At 50.7% G+C, this 10300-nt stretch overlaps 1 long non-coding RNA gene across 1 annotated transcript; it reads right to left on the minus strand.

Annotated features, from left to right (window-relative positions):
* Positions 1-1717: 1717 nt before the first annotated feature.
* LOC123577101 lies at positions 1718-7978 on the minus strand. The gene is made up of 2 exons (XR_006701716.1): positions 5490-7978; positions 1718-5279 (listed from the first exon to the last, which is right to left on the minus strand). It is a non-coding gene; the product is annotated as an uncharacterized LOC123577101 (long non-coding RNA).
* Between the last annotated feature and the right edge of the window lie 2322 nt (positions 7979-10300).

Here is a 10300-nt window from a genome sequence, read left to right on the forward strand (position 1 = left end):
GAGCTCCTCTTCCAATGGGAGCTAAGTGAGGTCTTCTTTTTGGCCTGGCAGAGTCTAGGCTGATGCTCCTGTGGGGCCCTTTCAGAAATTGCCTGCTGGTCCCTCTCTCCTGCAGCTCCCTAACAGGATGGTTAGATCCTTATTTTCAGCGGCCTTCTTCATCAGGCCATCCTGACCTCCTCCAGGTTATCTCTCCAGTGTCCCTTGCCTGGGTCTCCTGGCCCCTCCAAGCTGGTCATGTAGCACAAGACCCAAGATGGCCCCATAGCAGCTCTTCTGCTCCCACAGCTGTGGGGAGCAGGGAGCTCGCACCCCACACCTCTGACACACTTAGTCCTCTCTGGCCTTCCAATTTCCCACAGCACTTAGACCCTAGCCCATGGAGTCAGAGGTCAGCCCCCCTGGGTCTCCCAACTACATCAAGACATTGTCAAAACTCTCGAGGGCTGCTCTGGAAATCCCGGTGGCTTAGGCTTGGGTGAGGGGTGGCTAGAACTCACAGCACAACCCCCCGCTGCCCCTGAGCACTCCTTCCACCATATCTGATCCCCTCTTTGTCATCTTCGTTCTGGCTTGGACGTCTAAGAGTCCCGAGGGTCACGTCCTTTGGAAAGCTACATATAGGAGCTACATATGGGGAGAATTCCATGTCTATCCTGGAGTCCACTGGTTCTCAGCCTGGCAACATGGCCACCTAAGAAGCACGTGGAAATGTATGAGGACCTTCTGGACACTTGCTGAAACCATGGATGGAGAGATCCTCCTAGCATTTGGTGCCTGGGAGCAGGAATGCTAAGTGCTCTGGGATATGCGGGACATCCCTACACATTGACCCAAAGGTCAGACGGATTTCCCCCCTGGAGATATACTGGTCATCAAAAGTGGAGCAAAAGAGCCACATACTTCCCAACTCATGTATTCTGGAGACCCCTTAATGCTTAGTGAGAGCTTCTCCTAAGACCGACTCACTGGGCTATCATCGTTTCCTTTCACCCAAGCCATAACACCTCGGGTGCAGATGCCATTCCCGACCCTTTGAATGGCACTCTGGACACAGTGGGTTCCAACAAGGTCTGCTGAATTTGATGAACTAAATTGCATCCCACCACTTCATGAGAGTACAAGCAAGGACCCAAACACATAAAATCTGAGAAGTAAAAGATACAAGCCCGGACTAGACAGGAAAAAACAACAACGGTGTTCAGGAAGTGTGTTCACTGTCCATTCATGTGTTCGCTATCCTTTCCCCGATGCCTTCTACTTCCCCCCCCCAACCCCACCCCTCCCCACCCGCCGGCCTGGCCAAGAGTTCTGTACATACCCAAACACCAACTCTAGGCCTCCTGCTGATCATGTCATGGAGGAGAGCCATGACAAGTGACAGAAATGGGAAAGATGTGTCTCGGGGAGGCAGAAGTTACCACCCTGGAAGGTACGAGGGCCTTAAGGAATCTGCACGGAAGGCAGGGCCTGGAGAGACAAAGCGTGGGCAGGGCCCTGGTGGGAAAGAGCCCAGAAATGGGGGGAGACAGGCTGGGAATGGCCTCACCAGGGCAGAATTGGGGGACATCTTCTGAGGCTCTTTAGGTCCTTTCTGCTGGTTTGTGTTCAGCTTTTGAGCTTTAGGTTCGGGAGTTCACAAAAGGCGTATGCTCTGCGAGTACCGAGTCAACAAATAGCTATTACATGAGGGTCCTCGATACGAAAAGCCCAAATGGTCTTTGAAAAGCATTTTTAATTGTGGCAAAACACACATAACGTAAAATCTAGCACTGTCACCATTTTAAGTTCACATATCAGCGGTATTAAGTAGACTCACGCTGCTGGTGCAGCTGACGTCCAGAACCCTTCCATACTCGCTAAACAGCTCTCCCCATCCCCCTCCCTCCAGCCGCTGGCAGTCCCCACTCTCCCCTCCGTTTCTAGGAGGTTGACCTCATGGACGTGGAATCCTACAGTCTTTGTCTTTTTGTTGAAGAGCATGCATTTTTAAGTCCTCCTCTGTGTCTGTGATCGCGCGTGACCATGAGATATGGGAGGGAGGGAAGTTTAAAACTGGGGTTGTCAGTTTGAAATTGCCAGCGATTCAGTTTGAAATTGCCAGATTGAATATTGTCAGCGAATCCAGGAAGAAGCCAGCCCTGGCGATGCCCCTCTCCCACCACCCAGGCCCATGGCAGAGGTGCCCTCGTCCAAGCTTTTATTCTGGTCCTGACTTTCCTCCCTCCCCCCGTCCAAGACTGCTGGGACCAACTGTCACATTGGACCCCGGAACAAACTAATTCACACAAAGCTGCTAATAGCTGACAATAGAAGAAGTCACATTGTGTTTCAACATAAAGGACTAAATCTCTAAGAGTGGAATTTCAGATGACAGCCTGCTATAGAGTGAATGTTTGTGTCCCCCCACCCCCCACCCACTGCCAAATCCCCATGTGGAAACCTACTCCCTTATTGTGATGGTATTTTGGGAGATAATTGGCTTATAAAGGTGGAAGCCCTCATGAATGGGATTAGTGCCCTTATATAAGAGACATTAGAGCACCCCCCCCCCCCCCGCTCCTTCTGTCATGTAAGGACCCTCCAAGGGGACAGTGGTCCGTGAACCAGGAAACAGACTCTTATCAGACACTGAATCTGCCGGCACCTTGATCATGAGCTGCCCAGCTTCCACAACTGTGGGAAGTAAATGTTGTTTACAAGGCACCCGGTCTATGGTATTCTGTGGCAGCAGCCAGAAGTGACTAAGACCCAGGTGTAGTTTGGTACGGGAGACCCCATTCACAGCAGCCCTTTGCACATCTACACAAAGCAACGGGCTCCGTCTCTGGCCACCACTTTGCTTCTGTGGCGCTCAGATCTGAAACACTTTGCCTTGCTGATGCCTCCTAGGAAGAATTCACCTGCCGAGGCCAAGGTCAACTGGCAGAGCGCTTTCCAGCGATGTGACTTGCTGCCTCCCTGTGTTGGAGCAGGGCCACCACAATCAGCCTCTGCTGCCCAGGCAAGCTTCTAGAAGAACTAGGGAAACCACACTGGGTCGGGAGCCATCTATGGCACCAGGGGAAAGACCCTGGAATGCCAGCTCTTTGGGGCCACTGATCTAGAGACGCACAGAAGCAGAGCCTGAGACGGGGCCTGGAGGCACGTGATTTATGGAGGGAGTTTGAGGAGGGCAGTGCAAGAATCGCTCTCAAGGAAAGGTGAGCCGTGACCTGAGGCACAAGGGCACTGGAGTGTTTGCAGGTGGCAGCCGCGCGGTCCTTTGGGGCAAGGGGCTGGCCTTTTGTGCCCCCTGCGGTGGTGGGGCAAGCCTCCCCAGTGAGCAGATTGGCAGGCCCTGGTAAAAGGACACGGCTGGTTCTTCTGGAGGAACATTAACACCTGCGTGACTCATGTGTGCAAACCACCCACATGCTAGAAATCTGAAGTGGTTGCCCCTGGAAACAGTAATCAACTATGGTCCAATTATGGAGAGATTTCCCTGGCCACGAGGCAGCCACGGTGAAGAACGACCCAGTGTGAGAACTCAGGCTGAGCTAAAGGTGCTGATGATTTACGTAAAGGGAACGTAGCCCTTACCTGCTACACGGTACGACATGGACGCAGCACTTTTTAAGAGAGAGGAAAGAAATACCTCGCTACACAAGTTTCCTGCCTGTGAAACCCACTATCATAAAATTCCCTCTGATATGAATCAGCACCAGGCAGGCCTTGAAATATTTAGCATCTTCTTCGGAGATGTAATTACCACTGTGCTTTGTCCATCTGTGTTTGCTGTACCCTCTGGACGGAACAGGACGTCGTTCTACTGATTTGGCAGATTTGTCCACCTGGCTTTTGAGCACTTGGTCATTTTTCCATCTGATGGCGAATGCCTCCCCCTCCCCCCAGCTTCCGCACGCAGGCCCGTCCCCCACTCCCCACCTCATTGCTCCCCAGTCCAAGAGGAAAGCACTAAGAGAACTCAACAGAGGAGGGCTGGTTTTCCCGTCGCTTGCCTGCCCTCTGATCCTTCCGGAAGACGCAAGGCACAGGGCAAGCCACTGTGACGTTAGTGGGGGCAGCTCAGGAGCCCAGAAATGGCATATGCCTCGATGACGTACCCTGAGGGATAGCACCTGCTTGTTGACAGAGTGGGTGGGCCCGAGTGAGGCGTGGACGGGCAGAGCGGGGACGGGCCAGCTGGGAGGCCTGGGTGCAGCGAGCGCAGCTGGCTGGCAGAAAGGAACGGCCACTGCCATCCGATGGAGCTTGAATCTGACCTTCTAACCCGATGAGTCATCTCCTCTGGGTTTCCCTTGGTTTCTGGCAGGATTTGTAATCATCAAGGTAGCCCTCATTTCAAGGAAGTACCTTCTTTATTTCGTTATGGCTGAACACGATATCAATGAATGGTTTGCCCAACCCAGAAATTCCAGTGACGAGACTATGCCCTTCAGGGTGGGGTGCACCCTTCCACCTCCTTCAGCCCGTGTACACACGTGCCTTAGTCCCCAGGAGTCAGCCTCTGTGGGGGAGTTTCCAGCGCTGGGGCCCAGCCGAGAAGAGTCTAGACCCCCTGATCGTATGAAAGAAATGAGTTGCTCCTCTGCCAAAGTGCACTGCCTCCTCTGTCCCAGGGTCCCTGCGGTGCTCTCCACGCTCTGGAGTGGGAAGTGTCGGGACCGGCAGGGATGGGGACATGGTCCGGCACAAGGGGCTTCCCGCTTGCTTTTGTTCAGCCGTCTTCAAACCGAGGCAGAACGCAAGCGGGGGGCCGATCAGGCTGGTGCAGGGGGGGACAGCTGGCTCCCTGCTCACTCAACTACCCTCGTCCACAGGCCCTGAGGGAGCTCCCTGGAACGCGCCGGAATCCCCAGAGCCTTTTGGAGACCACTGATCCCGTGCCACGCCATCTTCGGCACATGAAAACAATAAATAAATGAATCCGGGCCTAAACAGGAAAACAAGTAACACAGCAGGTCCGTGGGGGAGCTGGGCCTGAGACCCTCCCCAGTCCCCAGGCAGATGGCCTGTCCCATAAGCATGAGAAGGCTCCCACTGGAGCCACACCCCTTCCCACGTCAGCCCCTCTCCTCAGTCACTGCTCAGCACTGAATTCCAGGCAGGGTTTTCGTTGTTCCCAGACTCAGGTCTCTGCCTCTTCAGCCCCTCTGGCCCCCGGCTCGGCTCCATCCACGTGTGTCCTGGGAGGGAGGAACCCAGGCTGGGGCACAGACCGTTTGCCTTGTTGAGGCACAGGGCTAGCGTGACTTCCTTTGTTTGATGTTGCTAAGCTATCAGAAAAAAAATAATAATAATAATAAACCCACAGCTCCACAATGACGTTTTAGGTGTCCCGGACCACGGGGGCTGAGGCTGGGTGACAAGACCGCGGCGCAGAAGACAGCAGTGTTGCGACCAGAAGACAGACAAATGGCAAGGGAATGACATTAACCTTCCGGGAGCTTCCGGTTCTGTCCCGTCCCCTCAACGGCACTTCTCACCTCGGGAAATGGGCAGGGCTCGTGCCTCCGGTCTCTCCTCTTCTGTCTCCTTCTTTCTGCGCTCTTACCCCCTGCCTCTGCCCTCCGTCGCTCATTTCCTCTCCTTGCGTCTTTCACTCACTCATTCTTTATGTCTGTCCCTACACGTGTCTGTGTCTCTGTCTTTTTCCGTGGGTTCTCTTTTCCTGCTAGGCTTCCTCTCTCCGTCTCTGTCTCGCTTTCCCCTCGGTGGCACGTGGGATCGCACACGCGCGCATGCGTGCACATGTAATACACACATGCACTCGCGCAATTCATATTCCCGGATACAAAGACACGTCCCACCCGGTTCACGCACGTACACGGTCCCACCCGGTTCACACTCACACAGACTCACACAAACACACACTCCCTCACCCCCTCCCTCTCTACCCTAGCTAAGTGAGTTCAGAGAAACGCCAGCTCGTCCCCACAGCCTTACTGACCCCTCTTTGTGTTAAGAGCGGTTAGTAACCATAGGAGTGGCGCAGTTAATCAAATAGGTCCTCGGGGGGCTAGGACCACTAAGCTGGGAGGCCTTGGCTACAAAGCTGGTTCCAGCCACACCACCCCCTGGAAAGGGGCCTCCTGTCTCAGTCATTTGAGCAGGCGGTGAGTTTGGCTGCTGCAACCAGACTGAGAAACGGAACATCTCGTATGCCTTTTTGAAGATGGTCGTGGTTGGAGCCTGGAGGCCTGTGTTGGGTTAGATTTTCCGAGACTGGATTTAGAAAGGAAATATTGTTTTGAGAAGGGAAACCATAATCACGCTGGTTTGTTTGGGCGGTGGCTCTAGTCTTGTTTAAAGGACCCCCCAGGAGAGGCACTGGGGTTGCTATTTAAGTCGAAAGCAAGAGGGTAGATTCACCAGGTCAAGGAACAGGGAGAGACTAAGGGATTCTGAGTTTTCCCCATGGCCCTGTTACAGATCGACTGCTTGACAAGCTGGCCAGTTAACTTCCTGCCTTACTTAGCGTCATCATGCCAACAGCCCGATAAGGATGACACGATTAACTACAAAGTTTGTGCACAAAATTCATTATCAGGGCCGAAAGGTAACACGCAGGAAACTGCAAAAATATTTTTATTTCCTTTTAATGTATTCAAGGCAAACGTATGATTTAGAATTCCCTTTTGCACGCTAGCCTGGGGCCGATTATTTTGAAGGCAAGTAGCCACACAGCTATAGGACAGGGGTACCTGAGCAGAAGATCAGGAAAGGTCATCTGGCCAGAATAAGGAAGGTGGGACAGAATATTTAAAAGTGGAATCATTCCAGAAAATCTGCCACATATGGTCGTTTTCCAGTACTTAGCCACAACGGTGATGCCATAGTATTGGGTAGGAACTAATGCTCAAAATAGGAAATCCTCCCACGCGGCGCAAAAATGTTAAATAAAGTTTAATGTATTCTGCTTAAGTAGAAAAGAATATATAAGTATATACCCATGTAGATGAAGAAATATTTATGTGTATGTATATATATAATATAGATCTCTGATTTATAAAGACATTCATCTCCCCTAAGGGTAAAATGTTAAACTTGAATGTTCAACTTAAAATGTGAAATTTTAAACTTCTTAAAAGTTAAAAATGCTCATCTTACAAAATGGTTAAAATAAAAAACATTTGGGGTCTTACATGAGTAAATCCTCAGCCATTCGGAGAAACTCCGTTACCACCTTGACAAATTTTGCAGGAGCCCCAGGTAGCTGAGATCTCCCGATTACGTGATTTATAAACAATTCTCAAGTGCCTAGTTATTATGAAGAATTGGTTGTCTTTGTATCTTTTGAGGGCCTGCCCATCTGGACCAGGGCGGTCTGTCAGTCACCTAATGCCGCTGTAACAAATTACGACAAACTTAGTGACTGAAAACAACACGCGCGTTGCATTATCTTACGCTTCTTTGGGTCAAAAGCCTAAAATGGGTCATGCTGAGCTAAATTCAAGGTGTTGGCAAGACTGAATTCCTCTCTGTAGATGCTAAGGAAGAAACCGATTCCTTGCCTTTTCTTAGCTTCCAGAAGCTGCCCACACTCCTTGGCTCATGGCCCCCTTCCTCCATCTTCAAAACCGGTAACGCTGGGCTGAGTCCTTCCCCCATTACATCCATCCCGCCCCTTCCTTCCGCAGTCACACCCCCTCCGCACAGACAGGGAATGTTCTCTGTTTTTAAAGGATCCATGTGATCAGATTGGACTCACCTGGATAATTCAGAAAAATCTCTCCATCTCCCCAATCCTTAATCTCATTTGAAAGTCCCTTTTGCCTAGTAAGGTAATACATTCATAGGTTCCAGGGATTCAGTAATAGAGATCATTGTGGGCAGGTAGCGGCCCGGATTCTAGACCTGGAATTAACACAGATTCGTTGAAACTTAAGAAATGTCAACACGCAGGGGCACCTGCGTGACTCAGTCAGTTAAGTGGCCAACTCTTTTTTTTTTCTAATGTTTATTTTTGAGACCGAGAGAGACAGAGCATGAATGGGGGAGGGTCAGAGGGAGAGGGAGACACAGAATCCGAAGCAGGCTCCAGGCTCTGAGCTGTCAGCACAGAGCCCGACACGGGGCTCGAACCCACGAACCGCGATATCATGACCTGAGCTGAAGTCGGACACTTAACGGACTGAGCCCCGCCAGGCGCCCCTGTGGCCAACTCTTGATTTCTGCTCAGGTCATGATCTCACGGTACATGAGATTGAGTCCCGTGTCGGGCCCATCCTCTGCCCATCCTCCCTTACTCTCTTTCTCTCTCTGTCTCTCTCAAAATAGATTAAAAAAAAACACATTAAAAAAAAAGAAAGAAAGAAATATCAGCATGCTAGAGCAAGACCTGGAATTGCTCTGAACTTTTGCTTTCTCCTCTGATCAAATAAAAAAAAATGGGAGGAGTCTTCTACTTGAGTGACTGTGTCAGACAGCAATCTGGGACTGTCACACTCCTAAAGCATGGCGTGGAAACCTGGAACGAGGCTGTTTGCAGTGTCCTGGGGGGAAGGAGGGTACAGAGGAAGCTCCGTGCATGTCCGAGCACGTGATAAACAACCAGCTTCTGACAGAACAGCTACGGGCTCAATATGCCAGGCTTGACATCTTTGAGCAAAGTTGTAGAGTGAACTGGCCTGCATTTCAGGAGACTCAGGTTCCCATGCAGTAAGTAAGGGACTAATGCTAGGGGGTAAGGAGAAAACCAAGATGATCGATACCCTTGAATCTCTGGATAGAAGCTATATTCAGTTCTGTGAAAGTATCACACACGTGCATAACACAGATGCACGGCAGGATGAAACGGGCTACAACAACGTGCTAGAAGGCTCATGCCATGGTCTTTCTGGGCCATTTTGTGTCTCTCCTAGAAACGAAGCTGTCCCTGTTTGAGGGACAGCTCAGACAAACTGAGAAGGTCAAGGATATCCCCTAAGTCTGCCTTATTTCTCTCAAATAGTCTGTTACGGTTCTCTCTTGCTTTATTTTCATCTCATTTTTAAAAATCTAATGCAGTTGTTAGACCTTTCAGAATCCCGCAAAGGACGCAGAGTGAATGTGGTGCTTTTTCCTTAAATCACATAGCAAGAAGTTTGTGAGACACCTTTTGTCTTTGTTCCCACTTGGGATGAGGATGAACTTGCAATCTGCCCCCCACCCCGGGAAAAGGAGGCTCTGGTGAGGCCCATGTTTTTTGAACTCAGTGTTGGCAACCATGACTGATACCCAACTGTCCAGGTGTTTCTATAGTGCCTACTGTGTTCTTAGCAGTGTGATTATTCACCACGCGAGAATGGGATTTTCAGCATGGAGATGTCGTAGCGTTTGGGTTTGGGGTTTTTTGTTTGTTTGTTTGTTTTTGGCTCATTCAAACTGATGCAACGATATAAAAATAAAGACCCAGCGAACAGTTTGTGGGTCGAAGGTGAGTGGGAGCCGAGGTGTGGAGGAGGATGAGAATTTCAAATGCCTTACAGAGAATGACGAGATGAGAGGGATGGTTGGTAGTGCAAGAAATGGAGATCTAGGCACACGTTTGAAGTCGTGGAGACAACTGCTGGAGGGACCGAGGGTGGTGTGTTTATTTGGCAGGGAGGAAGGGGCGGGGCGGGGGGGTGGACAGCGGTGGAAATGGGGATGACGTGGGTGGAGCTAGTGTATGGGAACTCCACATCTCTCAAGGCAGGAAGTCAACAGACGAGGTCTATCAGTTGATACAATGAGATAGGGAAATAACCACCAGAAGCAAAAAAAAAACCCAGAAGTGAGTGAATGCAGTCGTTCTCGGGAGCAGGACTGGAGTTGTGGAAAGTTGAGTACAGGCCCCATGCTAGTCACGCTAAGAGCCCTTCTACCCCAAGCGATTTTCTAAAAAAATTTTTTTTTCAACGTTTATTTATTTTTGGGACAGAGAGAGACAGAGCGTGAACGGGGGAGGGGCAGAGAGAGAGGGAGACACAGAATCGGAAACAGGCTCCAGGCTCTGAGCCATCAGCCCAGAGCCCGACGCGGGGCTCGAACCCACGGACCGCGAGATCGTGACCTGGCTGAAGTCGGACGCTTAACCGACTGCGCCACCCAGGCGCCCCCCAAGCGATTTTCTAAATACCAATGTGTATGTGTCATCTGAGGGGAAAAGATGCAAATTAACGTGATGAAGTCTCCCTATTATTCTTACAATATTCTACTCTACTAGAGGGATTGAATTCTTTTTAGGAGAAAGATGCCACGATCGTAAATATTTGCTCCACACGTAGAGCGTAGGTATCATAGGTGTGTCTATCTATGCAGGTATATAGATCGT

This window comes from Leopardus geoffroyi, chromosome D2 (genome assembly GCF_018350155.1).
Source record: "Leopardus geoffroyi isolate Oge1 chromosome D2, O.geoffroyi_Oge1_pat1.0, whole genome shotgun sequence".
Classification (NCBI taxonomy): domain Eukaryota; kingdom Metazoa; phylum Chordata; class Mammalia; order Carnivora; family Felidae; genus Leopardus; species Leopardus geoffroyi.